General features: G+C 35.8%; 1 long non-coding RNA gene across 1 annotated transcript in view; it reads left to right on the top strand.

Annotated features, from left to right (window-relative positions):
- The first annotated feature begins 2,180 nt into the window (after positions 1 to 2,180).
- Positions 2,181 to 17,500, top strand: part of LOC135219928 (uncharacterized) — a 72,231-nt gene continuing 56,911 nt past the window's right edge. The window contains exon 1 of the long non-coding RNA XR_010315534.1: positions 2,181 to 2,383. This is a non-coding gene — a long non-coding RNA (uncharacterized LOC135219928). The remainder of the gene's footprint in view (positions 2,384 to 17,500) is intronic.

Here is a 17,500-nt window from a genome sequence, read left to right as displayed (position 1 = left end):
AAATCACTCAACAGAAGCTACATTGTGCGCAATCACAAATGATATGATAAAAATTATGGCAAGTAGAAAATGTGGTACTAGTATCTGGTTATGCTGGACCTAAGTGCTGCATTTAACACAATTGAACCCACCCCTATCTGCTGCTTGAAGACCTGAGAGCAGCAATAGGCATTGACGATGAAATACTCAAATGATACAAAAGCTACTTGGAAGACAGTAAGGTTACAGTGGCTATATCAGACTAGTAAACATAGTATACAGAAATTATGTATGATAAATTCGTAAAGTAACTAAGTCTACGGCCTTAATCAGCCTCGTTTCACGGGCAGAACCAACTCCGTTTCAGGGAATCCCTTCTCACTCCCACCCCCTTTGGAAGGGGTGGGGGAGGCAAGATGAAACCTCATTATAAAGCATCTTAGGTGTCCCCCACTATAACCCTGCCAAGTTTCATGCCCACCGGACCAGCCGTTTGGCCGTGATTGAATGACAGACGGAAGGACAGACATAAAGCTCATTATAGCAAGAAAAGGAATTAGGCCTAACTATAGGGAAGTGCCCCAAGGAAGCTTCCTGGGTCTACTGCGTTTTGGCATTTACACAATTGAATGATCTAGAATACTAAACAAGCACAAGGTTAGTTATAAACTGTATGCTGAAGATACTCAGTTCTACTTTCCTCTCGAAACGGTAGAAGATGCCATTGGTAAAATTGATGCAATAATGAAAGATATATAAAATGGAATGACACCGAAGAAGCTAAAACTCAATGAAGACAAAACTGGTCGTATGCTATCTGGATCTGATAGTGCACTACGAAAATGTGAACATTTCAAAAGAATGACTAAACATTGTAGCAGCAGTGAGGAATTTAGGGGTATTTATTAATAATAGATTATCTATGAAAACACATACATTGCATATTGTAAAAACCTGTAATATAGTAGAAACATTGCATCTATTAGAAAATATTTTAACGAAGGGACTCTGAAAGCAGCCATAAATAACCAAATACTTTCGAGGCTTGACTACTGCGACGTTTTATAACACGGTCTTCCTATACTACCTACAAAGAAAATTGCAACGAGTACAAAATAGAGCCGCCAGATTAATGAAAGGAATACGTAACCGTGACAGAATAACCCCAGTACTAATTGAGCCACATTGACTTCCTGTAAAAGCAAGACTAACATACAAAATACTTCTTACAGTCTTTAAATCACTAAAATATGGTGCACCAACATATCTGAGAAATTGCTTAAGCTTCATCATTTAGAATTGAGATGAATATTGAGATCAGACATGTAAGCGAAACATACAGGCTATTAACCCAGAACAAATTGTAGTACTAAGTCAGGCGCGAGAGCACTTGAGCATTGCACATCAAGACTATACAACAAAATACCGCCTGAAATGAAGATCATACAAGAAGAAAGCTAATTTAAAAAAAGATCCAAAGATTCCTATTCTGCAGGAGCTACGATATTGATGAGAAAACACTAAAGGATAATTATAAAATATAAGAAGCAACTTATTTTGAAAACGTACAAGGGAGAGAGTCATCCCGGTGGAGGGTTGTACGTAAAACCAAAGTGAATGAAAGTGAACCACCTATCCAACACTCGGTAGGTACCTACCTTCCCTTCTGACGTCAAGTTATTGCCTATGCTACTTATTACTGATAGTCTTGACGACTGTCCCAAAACCGCAAATATGTGGCCATGACTTTTGTCTAGAAGCAAACACTCGGTAGGCTAAATACGAATCGTCTTAAATTCAACAAGGTCTACTTACCGTCAATGCACACAAGATTACTATTTATTTTAAAAGATGTTTGCAGCGTCCCTTTTGGTCCCCTAGCTGCATCCACTTTTAAATATTTTGTTTTAACCCCATTCCGGCATCATTTCTTGAATCTTGCTGTCTGTGGTAACCTCTTTGCCCAATACGGCTTAATGTGAGAAATTATACATTCGTTTATTTTCAAATTTAAATTGTTTTTTTTTTCTTTTTGCTCATTCCTTTATAGATTTCATTATAATTTGTCGTCAGTAATTTTTTATGTTTGATAACATTATATATTAATTTGTATTATTTTTGTACAAATTAATCCTTGCTGCGATGTGAATTTCAAGCGGAGCCGTTGCAAAGGTAAAGCTCCTCGTTAAAAGTCGGATAGCTCAAGCCTCATCTGATCGCGTCACGAAATACCAAAAAATAAACAATCCGTCAATCGTTGAATCGAGTCCTTGCTGCAACGAAAGTATGGGGAGGGTCTCGTTAAACTCAGTTTACCAAGACGTAGTCTATGGAAATCTTTTCTTTGGCCTTGGAAACCATAAATTTCGCAACAATGTGCTGGAAGTTTCTGGAAATAGCAAAGGTTGGTGGTTTGCAAAAATTCTATACCTTCGCCTACTTAGTAACCTAGCTTACTAGGCTACATACCCAGGCTAATTGCTAGCTAGCCTATGTTTCTGAGGATCTCATTCATCAGTATATCTAGGAGTAACCTGTTATACTACCTAGGTATACCTACCTTCTCCCATCACAAAATTAGCTAGGGGGAAAAACCAGCGACTACCAACCCTTATCACAGTTTTCAGGTCTTACCTATTCACTCGATATTTAAATGGTGAAACAAGAATACAATTACAACTCCAAGCATACCATTCAAAAGATTGAAGTTTCGTCAACATAATGTGATATATGGAAGCCCCATACGAACTAAAATAAGCATGTGACGCTCTTCGTAAAATACTAAGGTATGTTTTCAAGGCAGTTTTGAAATCCAATATGGCAGCTACCGTGGGATGTACAGGTTTTGATCAGTGACGACAATCATCTTTCCCAGCCTTCCCAGGAATCATTTGAACAATGTTAGCGTATGTACCTATGTAACGTTTATTGATCTTACTCAAGATTGCAGTTGTAATCAGCACAATAAAACAACATTTTGTTGCCTATATATTACTGAAAGTATGAAACTTTTTATTCCCGGGGTCATGGTTTGAACTGAATTCATTCTTACATTGTAATCGGTGGTTTTTATCCTAACTGCCATCACAACTGAAACTCCACAGTGCTTATTTGATTGTTATTATACACATTTTGGTCTCAGTTCACTCCACATTGCACTTTAAACCAGTTGCTGTTCCTGGTTCCTAAGCGCGCGCGCCCCAAACACAGTTACGAACAGCAGACGACGAAACTGCAAAGTTTTATTCCCTAAATTGTTTACTTTACTCGTTATTTAGTTCAAATTTACTTTGTTATTTAAAAATTTTAATTTAATTCATGTATATATTATCCCTTTTTTGTAATCAAATTACCTCGAAAAATTACAGATATTTCTAAATTAGATACAATCAAATGTTTCTAAAGTTTTTGTACATCTGGCTGCCGAAAACCATAGAGGAACGACTACGGATAAGTGGATTATATACATATTTTTTTTTTTTTTTTTTGCTTTTTTGTTTTTGCTAGCACTTTTCATTAATTTCAGTCTATATTAGTATTTTGAATTTCTTTAATAACCGTATGCCAGAATTAAATGTAACCTTTAATTTTTGCATGCTTTAATGTTTGCATGCTAAGAATGGCAAAATCATCATTACCATATTAGTGGAGGCTTCACACATACGCAGTTTCATTATTATAAACGGTTTCCATGAATTCTAGTTGTCATAGTAATGCAATAATGATAAAATTGCTTTAATATTTATGTATATATACTTCCAATACATAGCCAATTTCACCAATTTCAACGTTTTGTGTGTAGTCTTATACCCAGTTTGGAGGGTCAACACATACCGAATGGCAACAGAGAGAGAGAGAGAGAGAGAGAGAGAGAGAGAGAAAAGGAAGGAAGGAAGGCGAAGGAACGAAGAAGGAAAGGGGTGGCGGTGGAGGGGGGGGGGGGGGTAGGTGGAGCTGTATATGCGTGTTCGTATCCATTTCTGCATAATGGAGTTTTTGTCTCTTGGTACAAGGACAAGTGTCGTTATTCTTTACGATTAGTGATTCACGATACCCTTGTATAAATTATAGCACTGGGTGTAATGCACTACAGCAAAATCTCGTTCTGATACGAGTGTTCGTTACAGAAATAGGTATTGCCCAAAAACGTGCTTGCACTGTCTCTAAAACCCATAGTAGGTATGCTGCTTAGTTGTCAATCGAGTTTTTTGTAATCAAGTATTTTTTACAAGCTAGCTATTGAATAAATTTACATTTTTCTCAATCAAAACATATGCCCCTCAATGGTAACTTTCCTCTTTTAACGACTTTCTGGTCATTGCAAACTCGGCCCCATAATTTCTTATGGTGCGAAAACAGAGGCGCAGGGACCGAAAACGATTGCGTCACACTACAGCAATAATCCGGCAGTAAAACATCTTCATATATCCAAAAAGTAAATAATAAAGATATATATGCGCATTACGATTACATATACCAATTACATGAAAAGCTGATAATCTGCATGAATAACTGGTAAACTGTTCTGCAAGAAAGTTGAGTACGTAAAGCAATTATTTACAATAAGTACGAAAGTCAAGTGTCGTGACGTCATAATACAGGACTTAAAAGAACGTTCTAATTCCAAAAAATAATTACTTAAATTTGAGTCAGAATTGAGTTACTTTTTCAATAACGAATATTTTCAAATTAATCATCATAAATATGTAAAGTATTGATGTTTTACTATTTAGTTTAAAAAATTATCGAAGTGCACTCTTCGTCGTCGTCTTCTACAAAACAGTTGTTTACTCGGTGAGGAAAAGTTTTCCGATTGTTGTGATCAAAGTGCCCCAGCGTCTGTGAGTACAAGTGGTGTGCGAATTTATCACAGGAAATTGTTAGTGTATTTGTAAGTGTTTACATAATAAAAATATGGAATGTTAGTCCATATATATAAAAGATTGCTTGCAGGAATGTGATCAGACTAGAGACGCTAAAGATGACGTACTACTATACAATAAGTATGTAGGCTAAGTTGACATGCCGTCACCTGTAGTCATTCAATTGTTTATAAACATTAGCCCAAGCTCCCTGCTTGAGACAACTACCGCCTACGTGATCTGTAGCGTGTCTCATTTGATTGTGTGTTCGTATGAAACTATGTCATTTGTATGTATGTTCATATGTTCGAACTACTGTCTGTTCCTTCATAACTTGTAACAGAGATGGTAGACAGGCAGAACAGAGTTAGCTATCGTCATTAGAAGACCTGTACCTCTTTACCTAAGCTTTATCATGTAGAGGAATAGGATTAGCCATCATCATTGGCAGAAGCGATCAAGCTATCGTTATTAGAAGACTTGTACAATCATATCTGATCTTCACCATGTAAAACTTCAGAAGAATATATAATTTTTTATACTTAGTGTTTTCTACAACGAACCTCACCGAACCATGGAGTTTTAAACACAATCGTCGTAAAGATAATACGACTTCGTAAGTGATCTACAAAACCCCAGACACTCCTTGAAGATGGAAGTGCAATACCAACCGCACTTAGCGTATAGATTATCGCTAGTCTAACATTACCTCATAGGGCGCCTTATCATACAAGGCACAAGCCCTAATATTGGTGGCCAGCGTACCAGAAGAACTCTACAACGTCCTACGAAGAAAACCAGAATAATAAATAATGTATCATAAGAAATCAACGACGACGGAAGCAGCAGATTCTTCAAGCAACCTCGTATCATCGTTAGTGAGCGACTTCAGAAAACAATAAGAACTCTTCACGACGACGAAAGCAACAGATTCTTCAAGCAACTTAGTATCATTGTTTAGTGAATAACTTCAAGAAACAAAACCGACGTGTCTTTTTCCTACGACATCGCAAGCTTCGTCTCTCATTAGAATCATTCAAGAACACATCGTTAGTGAGCGTTTCCGGCACTCCAAGAAACAAACCGAACGCGTCTGCAGCATCGGATCTTTCAAGGCTCGAATCATCGAAACAACGCGCACGGGAGAAACTGAAGCCAAACGAGGTCATCCGCTAAATAGAGAAGGAGGACCAAGGCCGTGTGTCGTTATCGGAACACCGTGACTTCCCACAAAAGCAAGCTAAGTACAATTTTTTATTCATTTGGAGTAACTTTGAGTGTTTCCTTTGCAGGTCGAATTTCGTTATTCCTGTGGCTGAAGTTACGAGACATTCTTAATCTTACTTTTTTACAGAAATTATCTACATCATTGAGATTTCGCTACTGCGAGTTTTTTATCTTTGAGTGTCTGTTTCCAGAGAAGTTCTACTGAAATATCATAATCATATACTATGTTAATTTTATCATTTTGGGTGATTATTAATCCCTTACGTAACAAATCATATTAAACAGTGAATATGCGTTTACGCAGTGGACGTCTGTATTTATACAGATGCATAGATAGGGTCGTTAAGCACCGTAGTGATTAGAAAACACACAAAAACAAGTGGAACACCCGTACAAATCTAGATAAATTAGAGGTAACACTATTTCGGGTCATGACAATAAATGCTCCTTTGCAAGTCCCGATCGCAGTTTTAGCCTTGAGTTTTTGAGTTATATAAAATATCGAACCTCAATGACTCGACTTAACTTTTAAAATATGGCTGGATTGCAAGGAATAACATGTCTGTAAAAAACTTTCATCAGGCTAAATGCGCTGACCAGGATCCCTCCCTATTTCAAATTTAGCAAAGAATGAAGTACAAACAGTTAATATTGAATACAGTAGAGATAACTTGTCTTATTAGTAATCGCTCAGTTCCTAATAGTTCGTCATTCATTGCTTTATACGTAACCAGCAACATAATGCTAAAAACACACAATACGTTGCCGATGGTAATAAAGAGAAGGATCCTAATTATTACAAAAAAGAAATAGAAACAGTAGCCCGTTCAGAATCAAACAAGCAAACTCGGTGACTGTGTCACCTAGTCAAGCGGTCAAGGTCAGTCAAAAACTGCCGAAGTTTTCAAAGCAAAGCAAATTCCACACAATAAGCGACTCTAGCAGAGTGGGGAAAAGCGATGTTGGTTCATACATACCGATATCTTTTTGAATTAAAAAGGATTTTTCCTATGAAACACACGACCGTATAAAGTAATCAGAGCAGGTTTTCGTTTTTTTTTAATACGTAAGTTATTATAAGTAGTGGTGGATAAAGCCCGACTGTACGCGCCATAAAAATTAGAATATCTTGTTTATTTCTTTAGTAGACGTAATATCCTGTATTTACGGACTCACCGTCTGTTGTTCGAACTTCTCTAATGAGAAGTCCGGATAAGCGAGCGTTACAGATAGCATCTATAGTTATAAAAAACATTGATCTGTATCTAGTGTAATTGTAAGATTCATCTAGGGGTATACAAAATATTATCTTACATCCTGCAAAATAAGGCGTGTTTATCAAAGGAAAATCCTATAAACCTTCAAACATATTAAAATCCGTTTGAACAAAAATGAGACAGTTAATCAAATAATAACTTATATAAAAGAACAAATACATTTGTTTTCTCATAAATCGTAACATTGTTCAAATGACCCCAACATTCTCCCACAACCGCAGTCGCACTTTGCACGCAAAATCTCGAGAAGCATGCACCCTCGAATGTCTTAGTGCGTGTAAAAAGACTTTGCTGGGAAATGAAATTTTAATCCTTCCCGACACTCTGAATATAACGATTTCCGCGAACAAAGCCCTAAAAGTATACATATCGTGGATACAGAAGTTTATAAATATCGCATTTTTTATTGTTGCTAATTTTTAATCACGCCCAACCAGTCGTGGATGAATCTCTCTGATAATCTATCTAAAGTAATATCCGTAAAGTCATTCAAGCAGAGGTGATTCAGCAGAAATTTTTTTTTTATCTTTTATCTGAATACCAGGAAGTTTCTCCACTAGCGAGTGATCTCTGAAAAAAAAAAAAAACGGATGTAATTTAACACAAAACACGGTCTAAGGAAACAAAGCTATTTACGTACCTTCGTATAGATTCTCATCAGAAATTTCAAAATAGAGATAACTGACGAAGTTGAAAATGTTAGTAATAGGAGTCATTAGGAAATCAAATAAGCCCATATAATTTTTCCTCAAACGTCATGCCATAAAAGATCGGACTTGGCGTATCTGCGTAGATTTCTGTCGCTTAAACAAGGAAACGACTCCCGATAGTTTCCAGTGCCATGTAGTGACGACATCTTACCTCTGTTAGGTTAGAATAAATTTTTCACCAGCTTGGACTTACTTAAAAGCTTTTACCAGATACCATTACCTAAGTGATTGTACCTCATACTCCGTTTTCAGCACACTCAGGGGACATTATCAATTTTTTACGTATGCCTCCGGCTTACGTTGCGCCCCAATTACAATATAGTGTTTGGAGACTTTAGGGGATAACCTACATGCCTATATGGATGATCTTAATAATCTTTTCTAATTACCTTAAGAACGTACATTCACATAAACTAGAGCTAGTGACTACGAGACAACAAAGACAAATAATCTCAGAGTAAAAATATCTAAATGTGAGTTTTTAAAAAAACCGAACATGTTTATCTAGTTTTATGTGTCTAGTCAGGTCTTAAAAGTAGTCTATGGTGTAAGGTGTCGGCTATTCATAACTTCCGTACCTATTAAACGTAAAAGGGGGATAAACAGCCACTTTGGCGCTTGTAGTGGGTATTACAATCGTATGTAAATATGTAACTCTTCAATCATGGACAGCTCCTTTAACAGATCTTACTAAGAAGAGCGTAGATTGATTATGGTCTAAAAAGCATCAACAGGCGTTCGATATCTTAAAAGAACGGAATAATTGGCAGCTTACCTAACTTAAAAATCCCTGATTTAAATAAGGAATTTTTTTTTATTGCAACAGACGCCTCAGACCAAGGGGTAAGACGGATACTACTTCAGTAATATGAATAAACAGTTCTTTCCTATAGCTTTTTATTCACGTAAACTAAAGCCCTCTGAAAGTAAATATGCAGTAATAAGCAAGGAAGGGCTAGGTATCTTTAACTCACTAAGTACATTTTAAGTTCATAATCTATGGCTATCCTGATAAAGTCCTTACTGAACATGAGTCCTTTACCGAGTTTTTCAAAGGCTTTAATCACAGTCCAAAAGGAACTCGGTGACAAATGATCATTCAGGTCTTTGGAGCCAAGATAAGATATCTACCTGGGAAAGCAATTATCATAGCTGACGCATTATCCCGCAATCCCGCACCATACAGCAAAGAACCATTAATTAGACTAAAAGATATAGAAACATCCGTACCTATTGTTAAAACCGTATCTAACAAGAAAATTCCTTACCCAAGAGATCGCAGCATTGAATATCTGGGTTGGAGCGCAGAACTGTTACAAACTGAACAAAGCAAGAGTCAACAGACATAACCCAACAATAAACACTTCGAAAACGGAAACAGGGTCAGTGGCTAAGGGCAAAAACAATAAACACTTCGTAGCAGAAACCCTAAAGCAAAAGTATATTTAAAGTATGTGTATCAGAATAATGTATCAAAATGTAATATTATATGTAGGTCCGTGCGAGGAAAACCCGAAGAACACAGCAGATGACTAACGACCAGGTATTAGTAATAATCTCTTTCATACCAATCGTCATAAACTGGTTGCATTCCGTCATCCAGGGTTCTCTACTATGTCACAGAAAGCCAAATCACTATTTTACTGGCCTACAATGCTTAGAAATATAAAAGCACATAACTGATTGTAACACGTGTCATGAAAACAAGTACACACCTAATACTTGTTCAGTTAAGGGCCTATCCTGTGCCAATCAATCCTTGAAAGAATATACGTAGAATTATTAACATAATTACGAGTCTGACAGAGGGAATAAACACTTCTTAGTGTCCAATAGTTCCTTGACACGTTATATAGAAAGTAATAGCACTAAAAACCAAACACCGCAATTGAGTGCATTAGGAATATTTATGAGTGCTAAATCAGTAAACATTGAATTCAAACACATGATAATCTGACTCGGGTGGTGTAAATCAATAATAATCTCCATAACACGTGGTGTGAATTCCTTTCCATTAAGAAAACCAATAATATATTTTATCACCCAGAGTCAATCGTTTGGTAGAATAACGGATAATTAAATAGGAAGTGTCATGTCTTACGAGTTACAACTCGTGATCTTGGGATCCGAACTGGATTATAGCGGTTCTCGCGGTTTTTAAATACCTTTATCATTTATATCTTGATGCCGCAAGTAGCCTTATCGGTACGCCGCTAGAAACACTTTTCCACATATTCAAGCCAACCATTAATCTATCAAATATATATAAAAAAATATATAAATAAATAAATATAAAAAATAAAATAAAATATGGATACAAGTGGAGTCAATATAATACACTCCGTAAGAAGTCGGAAGGGTTACAAATTATAATAAAAAGGAATCACGATAAAATCAATAAGCAAACGTAACCATAGATAATTTAAATATCCAAATATATATGCGTAAAGATTTGAACTCTAACTTAACGCTTTAGTAATGACAAATAAGCTAAAAGTTCAAACACATACCAAAACCTACTGACATATTGTCTGTCCCGGTGATTTATATTTCGTAGTCAATGAAAAAAAAAAAAAATAATAATAATAATAAATAAATAAATAAATAAAATAAAATAAAAGAGATTTTAAAGTCAGGAAGTCTAGAAGTGAAAATGTTATCTATGGAATATCCTATATGAATCTTATACAGGGCTAATAAATATATATAGAATTTGTATGGAACCTTTTTCATTAGTTTTGAATAAGGAATATTTAATTTAACATAATTACAATTATGCAGATTTCCAGCATGAAACTAATATAGTGTACTGTTTTTTTCAGACATTCTTCTCATGTGGGTCGAGTATTAAAAAACAAAAAATTTATCCTAAAGTCGTATCTCTTACAGCAAGTAACGTAACTCTTAGCTGGCTGAGAGCAATCTCCTGCCAAGTGACGACGTCATCATTGCCGTATCAGCATTTGTTCCTTTTACCTCAATAATCTGCTTACACAGGTTTTCATCTGTGTGTCGTCTCTGCTTGCAAAAGCAGATTGACTGGAGAAAGGAATGCTTAGCCCGAACTTCTCATGGGCAAGGCAGACGTTAGGTACAAGTGTCTATCGGTGTGCGCAATACAACTTGCATCATTTTAAAATTAATAAACAAATAAGGAAATAGAATTTCTATAACATCAAAATGAATTAATTTTTTCTGAACCTCATAGACATTTGGAAGTATCACGATATGAATATGAAATATTTACTTGCAACATTAGCCTATTACAATTCAAGTAAAACATTCATGGGAAAATGTCACATTTTTCTTGAAAAACCCAAAGTTTATTTAGAAATTAGTTACATAGTGGGTTTTTTTCGTTGCATCTCCTACCTATTAATAAAGTTTTTGAAAAATTAACCTCAGAGGATGCGCACGAGAAAATTGAATATGAAACTTTTGTTAGGGCACATAGAATCATGATTAATATTCTCTTTGACTCTTATGCTGCCTGGCAATCTTACAAATAGCTCCATTTTCCACTTCTTTGTCTAGTAACTTACTACCAGTAATATCGAATTTTCTTTGAGATTCGTATTGATATCTATTTATATAATTATGGATATTTTAGACGAGTCATCATAGACCTGGATAGGTTCACTCATTGTTAATGCCATGGATAAAAAGTTTGTACAGCGGACTCTTTGAATTCCAAAATATCAGCGAATTCATGTGGTTAAGTCTGGTCTAATGGCTCTCTTCTCTCTTCCCTCCCCTGTATTTGGATGTCGTCTGATTTACTTTGCCCTTGTGACAAGTATAATTTCACTTGCAGGCTGATTAATGGAACCTGGTTACAGTATCCTGCAGTACGAGAGTTTCACATCGCAACTTCAAAAAATCGTTCGTCGCAGCGGACGACTACAGTCGAGTAACAACCGCCTACAATGTGAAAGGAATTTCATGGACTTCTTCGACCGACACCGTATCTCGTCGTTAATCTCGTTTTAATGTGGAATGCTCTGGCGGCTGTCGGAATCGACTACGAATGGGACATACTTCCGACAATTACGACCCGAAGGATATTCAACTCTACTTTGCTGGGGATGTTTTTTTATTCATCGCGAACGTAATCGTGTAGCTTAGGATGCAGAGAATAAGTATGAGCGCAAAATAGAACGTTGGACCCGCCCAGGCAAATTTTCCCCTTGTTTTAACCATTGAAAAAGGCCGTTTCATTTGGCTAAAGTGTTGTCTGGAACTGTGTAATGGACGAAAAGTTGTTCGAAAGCTAGTTAAAAGTGAAGTAGTATAACCTCGGTCATGTATCCTATATATATAAAGTATCATGTATCCTATATATAAATGATCATAAATAACAGAATCGAAATATATTTTTTGCGTGTACACAATAGGAATCTATATATATAAATGATCATAAATAACAGAATCGAAATATATTTTTTGCGTGTACGCAATAGGAATCTATTATATAAATGATCATAAATAACAGAATCTAAATATATCTTTGCGTGTACGCAATAGGAATCTATTTGAAGTGCACATATATTAATCATAATTATATGAATCCATATACCAATGTATAAACAAATCAGGTAGCCTATAATCAATCCGTTACCTTTTTTCTTACCAATATCTGCAGTTATATGTGTTAGTATATGGATTAATGAATCAGATATATAACATTTAGCATAAAAATCAACGAATCAATAAGCATAAACATTAATAATTTTATCAATTCGTATATGAAATTTTTTATCAGTTAAAATATGATTTTTATCATGTTAATCTTCATTCTATGCAATTATCAGAGTACATTAGTATTTTCTGTAGCATAAGTATCTTAAAGAGATGAAGTGAAAAGCTGTATCATTATATATCCTGTGATCACTATTATTTACCAATATCATTGTTTTATATTTTATTACTTGAATCAATTCATGTACACCATGAATTTTTATTTACTTATATATATATATATTCACACAGTGTCTGTATCACACTCCTTTAAGTCAAATGCCAGTCCAGTTTGAGTAATATTCAGTAGTTGGTTTTGGTAGCTGACCGAGCTAATGTAAGTGTTTACATAATAAAAATATGGAATGTTAGTCCATATATATAAAAGATTGCTTGCAGGAATGTGATCAGACTAGAGACGCTAAAGATGACGTATACAATAAGTATGTAGGCTAAGTTGACATGCCGTCACCTGTAGTCATTCAATTGTTTATAAACATTAGTCCAAGCTCCCTGCTTGAGACAACTACCGCCTACGTGATCTGTAGCGTGTCTCATTTGATTGTGTGTTCGTATGAAACTATGTCATTTGTATGTATGTTCATATGTTCGAACTACTGTCTGTTCCTTCATAACTTGTAACAGAGATGGTAGACAGGCAGAACAGAGTTAGCTATCGTCATTAGAAGACCTGTACCTCTTTACCTAAGCTTTATCATGTAGAGGAATAGGATTAGCCATCATCATTGGCAGAAGCGATCAAGCTATCGTTATTAGAAAGACTTGTACAATCATATCTGATCTTCACCATGTAAAAAAAACTTCAGAAGAATATATAATTTTTTATACTTAGTTTTTTCTACAAGAACCTCACCGAACCATGAGTTTAACACATCGTCGTACAGATAATACCGACTTCGTAAGTGATCTACAAAACCCCAGACACTCCCATTGAAGATGGAAGTGCAATACCAACCGACTTAGCGTATAGATTATCGCTAGTCTAACATTACCTCATAGGGCGCCTTATCATACAAGGCACAAGCCCTAATATTGGTGGCCAGCGTACCAGAAGAACTCTACAACGTCCTACGAAGAAAAACCAGAATAATAAATAATGTATCATAAGAAATCAACGACGACGGAAGCAGCAGATTCTTCAAGCAACCTAGTATCATCGTTAGTGAGCGACTTCAGAAAACAATAGAACTCTTCAACGACGACGAAAGCAACAGATTCTTCAAGCAACATAGTATCATTGTTTAGTGAATAACTTCAAGAAACAAAACCTACGTGTCTTTTTCCTACGACATCGCAAGCTTCGTCTCTCATTAGAATCATTCAAGAACACATCGTTAGTGAGCGTTTCCGGCACTCCAAGAAACAAACCGAACGCGTCTGCAGCATCGGATCTTTCAAGGGCTCGAATCATCGAAACAACGCGCACGGGAGAAACTGAAGCCAAACGAGGTCATCCGCTAAATAGAGAAGGAGGACCAAGGCCGTGTGTCGTTATCGGAACACCGTGACTTCCCACAAAAGCAAGCTAAGTACAATTTTTTTATTCATTTGGAGTAACTTTGAGTGTTTCCTTGCAGGTCGAATTTCGTTATTCCTGTGGCTGAAGTTACGAGACATTCTTAATCTTACTTTTTTACAGAAATTATCTACATCATTGAGATTTCGCTACTGCGAGTTTTTTATCTTTGAGTGTCTGTTTCCAGAAGTTCTACTGAAATATCATAATCATATACTATGTTAATTTTATCATTTTGGGTGATTATTAATCCCTTACGTAACAAATCATATTAAACAGTGAATATGCGTTTACGCAGTGGACGTCTGTATTTATACAGATGCATAGATAGGGTCGTTAAGCACCGTAGTGATTAGAAAAACACACAAAACAAGTGGAACACCGTACAAATCTAGATAAATTAGAGGTAACACTATTTCGGGTCATGACAATAAATGCTCCTTTGCAAGTCCCGATCGCAGTTTTAGCCTTGAGTTTTTTTGAGTTATATAAAATATCGAACCTCAATACTCAACTTAACTTTTAAAATATGGCTGGATTGCAAGGAATAACATGTCTGTAAAAAACTTTCATCAGGCTAAATGCGCTGACCAGGATCCCTCCCTATTTCAAATTTTAGCAAAGAATGAAGTACAAACAGTTAATATTGAATACAGTAGAGATAACTTGTCTTATTAGTAATCGCTCAGTTCCTAATATTTCGTCATTCATTGCTTTATACGTAACCAGCAACATAATGCTAAAAACACACAATACGTTGCCGATGGTAATAAAGAGAAGGATCCTAATTATTACAAAAAAGAAATAGAAACAGTAGCCCGTTCAGAATCAACAAGCAAACTCGGTGACTGTGTCACCTAGTCAAGCGGTCAAGGTCAGTCAAAAACTGCCGAAGTTTTCAAAGCAAAGCAAATTCCACACAATAAGCGACTCTAGCAGTGGGGAAAAGCGATGTTGGTTCATACATACCGATATCTTTTTGAATTAAAAAGGATTTTTCCTATGAAACACACGACCGTATAAAGTAATCAGAGCAGGTTTTCGTTTTTTTTTAATACGTAAGTTATTATAAGTAGTGGTGGATAAAGCCCGACTGTATGCGCCGTAAAAATTAGAATATCTTGTTTATTTCTTTAGTAGACGTAATATCCTGTATTTACGGACTCGCCGTCTGTTGTTCGAACTTCTCTAATGAGAAGTCCGGATAAGCGAGCGTTTACAGATACCTCTATAGTTATAAAAAACATTGATCTGTATCTAGTGTAATTGTAAGATTCATCTAGGGGTATACAAAATATTATCTTACATCCTGCAAAAATAAGGCGTGTTTATCAAAGGAAAATCCTATAAACCTTTAAAACATATTAACAAAATCCGTTTGAACAAAAATGAGACAGTTAATCAAATAATAACTTATATAAAAGAACAAATACATTTGTCTCATAAATCGTAACATTGTTCAAATGACCCAACAGAATTCTCCCACAACCGCAGTCGCACTTTGCACGCAAAATCTCGAGAAGCATGCACCCTCGAATGTCTTAGTGCGTGTAAAAAGACTTTGCTGGGAAATGAAATTTTAATCCTTCCCGACACCGCGAACAAAGCCCTAAAAGTATACATATCGTGGATACAGAAGTTATAAATATCGCATTTTTTATTGTTGCTAATTTTTAATCACGCCCAACCAGTCGTGATGAATCTCTCTGATAATCTATCTAAAGTAATATCCGTAAAGTCATTCAAAGCAGAGGTGATTCAGCAGAAAATTTTTTTTTATCTTTTATCTGAATACCAGGAAGTTTCTCCACTAGCGAGTGATTCTCTGAAAAAAAAAAAAAACGGATGTAATTTAACACAAAACACACGGTCTAAGGAAACAAAGCTATTTACATACCTTCGTATAGATTCTCAATGAAATTTTCAAAAATAGAGATAACTGACGAAGTTGAAAAATGTTAGTAATAGGAGTCATTAGGAAATCAAATAAGCCCATATAATTTTTCCTCAAACGTCATGCCATAAAAGATCGGACTTGGCGTATCTGCGTAGATTTCTGTCGCTTAAACAAGGAAACGACTCCCGATAGTTTCCAGTGCCATGTAGTGACGACATCTTACCTCTGTTAGGTTAGAATAAATTTTTCACCAGCTTGGACTTACTTAAAAGCTTTTACCAGATACCATTACCTAAGTGATTGTACCTCATACTCCGTTTTCAGCACACTCAGGGGACATTATCAATTTTTACGTATGCCTCCGGCTTACGTTGCGCCCCAATTACAATATAGTGTTTGGAGACTTTTAGGGTATAACCTACATGCCTATATGGCTGATCTTATAATCTTTTCTAATACCTTAGAAGTACATTCACATAAACTAGAGCTAGTGCTACAGAGACAAGACAAATAATCCTCAGAGTAAAATATCTAAATGTGAGTTTTTAAAAAAACCGAACATGTTTATCTAGGTTTTATGTGTCTAGTCAAGGTCTTAAAAGTAGTCTATGGTAAGGTGTCGGCTATTCATAACTTTCCGGTACCTATTAACGTAAAAGGGGGATACAGCACTTTGGCGCTGTAGTGGGTATTACAATCGTATGTAAATATGTAACTCTTCAATCATGACAGCTCCTTTAACAGATCTTACAAAAGAAGAAGACGTAGATTGATTATGGTCTAAAAAGCATCAACAGGCGTTCGATATCTTAAAAGCGGAATAATGCAGCTTACCTAACTTAAAAATCCCTGATTTAAATAAGGAATTTTTTTTATTGCAACAGACGCCTCAGACCAAGGGGTAAGAGGGATACTACTTCAGTAATATGATAAACAGTTCTTTCCTATAGCTTTTTATTCACGTAAACTAAAGCCCTCTGAAAGTAAATATGCAGTAATAAGCAAGGAAGGGCTAGGTATCTTTAACTCACTAGTACATTTTAAGTTCATAATCTATGGCTATCCTGATAAAGTCCTTACTGAACATGAGTCCTTTACCGAGTTTTTCAAAGGCTTTAATCACAGTCCAAAAGGAACTCGGTGACAAATGATCATTCAGGTCTTTGGAGCCAAGATAAGATATCTACCTGGGAAGCAATTATCATAGCTGACGCATTATCCCGCAATCCCCGCACCATACAGCAAAGAACCATTAATTAGACTAAAAGATTTAG

Source organism: Macrobrachium nipponense, chromosome 1 (genome assembly GCF_015104395.2).
Source record: "Macrobrachium nipponense isolate FS-2020 chromosome 1, ASM1510439v2, whole genome shotgun sequence".
Classification (NCBI taxonomy): Eukaryota; Metazoa; Arthropoda; class Malacostraca; order Decapoda; family Palaemonidae; genus Macrobrachium; species Macrobrachium nipponense.
The sequence above is the reverse complement of the archived record's forward strand: the minus strand, read 5'-3'. Positions and strand labels throughout refer to the sequence as shown.